At 49.6% G+C, this 4,782-nt stretch overlaps 1 long non-coding RNA gene across 1 annotated transcript; it reads left to right on the top strand.

The window, feature by feature from the left end:
• The first annotated feature begins 251 nt into the window (after positions 1-251).
• On the top strand, positions 252-1,986 carry LOC112481575. The gene is made up of 2 exons (XR_003046962.1): positions 252-388; positions 1,264-1,986. It is a non-coding gene; the product is annotated as an uncharacterized LOC112481575 (long non-coding RNA).
• Positions 1,987-4,782: the final 2,796 nt, after the last annotated feature.

Raw genomic sequence — 4,782 nt, 5'->3', positions numbered from 1 at the left:
TTAGGCACTGCCTTTGTCTCAGGAATTATGCAGGGCGTTGGGGATAGTTCAGGCCTCGAAGAGCTCGGCCCTGCCCCCTAGGACTATTGAGATACGCAGATGGATTCCTGGGGAGGCCTTGGGACTGAGTCTGGGTCCAGAAACGTGCTCCAAAAGCCTTTGGAAGCAGAATACACCCTTCCAACACCCAGCGGCTTCTTTATTAGAAATGATTTAAAAAATTTTTTTCCTAAGGGCAATTGAAACCTGCCCCTTGCTGGGTCATTTTTTCTCTGTCCCACCTTGGGGGCTGAATTTAGATCACTTGCTTTCTCCTGCAGGCTCCAGGCAGAGCTCTGCCAGCCAGGCTTTGGGATGGATACAGATAATATATTCTTTTGAAGCACAGGTATTTGTATCATTATTCAAATGTTTACAATGTTAGTCTGTTGAATTTGGAACTTGAATCAGATGGGGCCTTTGACTGTGTTCTTTTCCTCCCTCCTCCCCACCCCTCCTTCCCTCCTCCCCCAACCCCGAGTTCCGGGTTTCGTTTGCTCCAGATGATGCCAATTCCTGTGCCTTTGCCTCTCTGTCACTCTGTTTCTGCACTGTCTTATCTCTGTCTCAACTTCAGCAATATTGACATTTGGGCTGGATGCTTCTTTGCTGTGGGAGACCATCCCGTACATTGTAGGATATTTAATAGCATTCCTGGTCTCCACCCATTAGATGCCAGTAGCACCCACTCCCCAGTCGTGATGACGCAAAATGTCTCCAGAGGTTGCCAAATATCCCCTGGGGGCGCACAGTATTTTTGGACTCAGTGGTGTGTCCCCTTCTTCATCTGTCTATCTGTCTCTCATTAACTCCATTTCTAACTCTGGCCAGCACGAGCCAGTCATCAGGGCTGGACTCTCCCCAGGGCTGGGAAGCCAGGCTGCATCACACTGGGCTCTGAAGCGATAGTGGTCTGTGGCTAGCACTCCAAAGGCGGCATCAGCACAGCGTCGCTGCTGTTTACCGTGGCCTTCCCGTCCCTCACTGGAACCCGAATTCGTGAATAGTATCCATAAGTGCGAAGGGTCTCCCGAGTTCCCCATGCCTTGGGCTCTGGCTGTGTCCTCCCCAGGGGGCTGATGTAGCTGGGGTCAGTCACCTCTGAGTTCTAAGCTATTGGGGAGCCCGGCCCCTTGTCCAGGCGGGACGTGCGCACCCTCTCCCTGTCGACAGCACGGTGACCTCCCTCCCCATTAAGTCAACACGTTTGACTCTCTTCCCCAGGCAAACTGTGAAGTGATGCTCTGATCAGCTCCCGGCTGTGAAGGTCTCCTGTCTGTCCCCTCCTTTCCCCAAACAGCAAACACTGGAGAAGGTCACAGCAAGTGCTGAAGGCTGCGGAACGGCGGAGCAGAGGGTGACCTCATGTGAACGTGGATCCACAGACCTGCCCTGGAATCCAGATTCTGCCTCTTCACAGCTGTTGACTTCACTTCTCTGAGCCTATGTTTCCTTGTCTATAACGCCACCCCGTGACACATCGAGCTTCTATGACACCCACAGTGAATCATTTTTTAAGAGCTTTATTGTAAATATAATTCACATGCCAGATACTTCACCCACTGAAAGTACAATTCGATGTTTTTTTTTGCATATTACATTATTAAAATTTTGTGGGAAAATATATATCACATAAAATACACCATTTTGACCATTTCTAAGTGTACCAATCAGTGGCGCGAATTGCATTAGCGCCTCCTTTACCACGAAATGATCTTCTGTGATGGTTGTGAACCGTCATTATCTTCTTGATTTGTTCTTTCATGTTAACACAAATGGTTAATGACTAAAAAGAGAAGCATACGTTTCAATTTTAAGGATGTTATTGGAAATTGGTAAAGTGTTTCACGTGTGAACTAGAATTTGCACTTATGAAACAAAAATAATGCACTTCGCAGGTCCCGCTGTCACTGCCTTAACCTGTAAACATGATTTAAAATTCCAAGATTTGTGTGCCTACAGAATGACAGCTCTGTGTCTTCGTCACGGTCCCTCCTTGTCTATGTTGACTCTGCTGTCTGCACTTGGGGACGCTAAGCACCCAAGGAGCATTGGATGCTCAAACTGTACCCAGAGGGAGTGTCAAAGGTGCTCAGCATCTAAGAATTTACTTTCGAAAGCAACAGGGGTGGCTGGCTGGGTCTGGACCTGTAGCTGAGCATTCTCCAAATGAACTTCTGTGTTGAATACAATGCTTATTAAAGGATAAGTAATACAAATGTATATATTATGAAAACTCCATAGTCACTACGGCAACTGTTTCGAACTTAGAACAGCTGCAAGATATTTTGGGGAAGAGGATTTTGCATGGTTCCCATGGCGATAACAAAGAGCTGTCCAACTTGCGATCGAATTTATTCTTGTTTTAAGTTCTGCCTACCAGAGGTGGCCCCTTTCTGCCTGCCCCAGGGGGGCCTTTCCCCCGCCCCCAGGGCTGTAGATTGAGGATTACTAGTCATGTGCAGGAAGCACACTGCACGGTCCCTGTGCATAGTGGTCCCTGTGCATACACGGTCCCTGTGCATTCGCTTTATAACTGATGCCTCTGCTGTGATCAATATGGGCCAATGGAATCTGTAGAAACACAGACGGGCTGTCTACCACTTGTGTAGGAATTTTCTAATCTCATGGCCCTTGTCTTAAGCATAAACCATTGTGTTCCCTGTGAAAGCCTCCTCCAAGAGGACAGGAATATGGAATTTTCAACGATCGTACTCGATACTGTTTCCTATGGAATTTAGAAATGAACTCACGTTGCTCTGAGCCTTCTGTTTTGGGATATCGGTTGGAGCTCATTTTAAGATCCCCTTTTTATTAAAATCCTTAAAGTAAATGCCACCGACGAAGCGTCCACATGCTACAGGCAGTAATGGAACAGCCAGGCATTTAGAGATGGGCTGGGGGCGGTGCTGAGGAAGCAGCAGGCTCATTTTAGCTCTGTCCTGGAGTAACACTGGATGAATCTTGACTCAGTCCTCCCAGCGCCTCCCTCCCCCACCCTCCCCTCTCCCAGGACTGTGCCTCACGATATTCTGATATTCTTTCGGGGTTGGCATCAGGTGTGTACCGGTACGCCTTCCGTCCACACACGTCACTCCTCGTTTCAGAATGAAGAAACTGAGGTCGAGTGAGTGTGCCTCTGGATCCCCAATGCGAACCTCCCAGCTCCCACGTCCTTCTGGGGCACCCCACTTTTGGACACCTGGACTCCTGTGAATTGTGTGTGTGTGTGTGTGTGTGTGTGTGTGTGTGTGTGTGTACTGGGGGGGGTGGGTGGTCCTTGGTATCTCTCACTAGGTCCCACGCAGACCAGTTTCTCCAGCTGTTCCCTAACTCCTTAGTCATCAGAAATCTGAGGTCGGCTCTGTTCGTGGCCTGTTTGGGGTGTTCTTGTCACACCTTGCTCTTGGGCTTTGTGTCCATTTCTCAGAACTGCTGTGACAAAAGACCACAAACTGGATGGCCTAAAACAACAGGAATTTATTCTCTCACAGTTCTGGAGGTCAGAGGTCCGAGATGGAGGTGTCCACAGGGTCGGTTCCCTTTGGGGACCCTCTTCTGGCTTCCGGCTGGCGCTGTTCCCGGGAGCTCCTTGACTTGTCCCTGCCTCACTTCATCTCCACTAGGCCCTCTTCCCATGTGTCTGTGTCCAAATTTCCTTTTTATAAAGACACCAATCGTTGGACTCAGCCACACCCCCATACAGTATGACATCATCTTAACTAATTATATCTGTGAAGATGCTATTGCTAAATAAGGTCACATTCCGAGGTTCCAGGTGGACACCCATAATTTCGGGGAACACTTCAATCCATGGCAGCTCCCACCTCTTCCTGGTCCCCATCCCACATCTTCTCGGTGACCAATCAGGGCAAAGAGACCTGATGAGATGTCCTCCCAGAGGGGGCATAGGACCCAGGGATGGAAGCTTGAGGACAGAGAGGTGGCCACCCACTAGGGGAGCGGATAACAAGGGAGAGGGCTGGTGGCAGCTGGGGAGGGTTCCAGGGCTGGGATGGGAACCCAGCCGGGGAGTTGGAGACACTTTTGCATATGGCTTCTGCTTGTGATGGGGAGCGGGGGCAGGAGGCAGGGTAGAGAGAGATAGAGAGCTTAGAGCTGGGCAGGATCTGATGCCAGAATGTGCTCTGCGAGGGGGTAGTTCTCTGCTCAGGTCTGGAGCTGGGGCGGTGGGCAGAGGGCTGTACCACTCTTAGCCCCATATCCAGATCCATTAAATCAGAATGGCTGGGGGTGGGTCCTCCTGAGTCTCTACATCTTTTGACTCTCCCCCTCCGAGTCTATATCTCTGAGTCTTCCCCCCAATCTCTATATCTGAGTCTCCTCCTTTGAGCGTCTGTATCTGCGAGTCTCTCTCCAAGTCTCTATCTCCGGGGGACAAAGGAGGATGAGTGGGGAGAGCTCAGATGTATAGAGACTCTGGTGAGGGTGACTCAGAGATACAGGGGAGACTCAGATATATACTTAGAGTTATAGAGATTTGGGGGGAAGATACTCAGAAATTAAGAGACTCAGAGAAATAGACTTGGGGAGGAGAGACAGAAATGAGATTCAAGAGGGAGAGACTCAGAGATATAGAGACTGGCAGAGAGGAGACCCAGACGTAGTTGACTCGCTAGCAGAGAATCCAAAGACGTGACTCAGCGGGAAGAGACATGGAGATGAGAGCGTTGGGGAGAGAAAGATAGACCCATAAAGCAATAACACAGACCTTGTAGCTAA

Source organism: Pteropus alecto, unplaced genomic scaffold, assembly GCF_000325575.1.
Source record: "Pteropus alecto unplaced genomic scaffold, ASM32557v1 scaffold44, whole genome shotgun sequence".
Lineage (NCBI taxonomy): Eukaryota > Metazoa > Chordata > Mammalia > Chiroptera > Pteropodidae > Pteropus > Pteropus alecto.
This window is presented reverse-complemented; position numbering and strand designations above follow the sequence as displayed.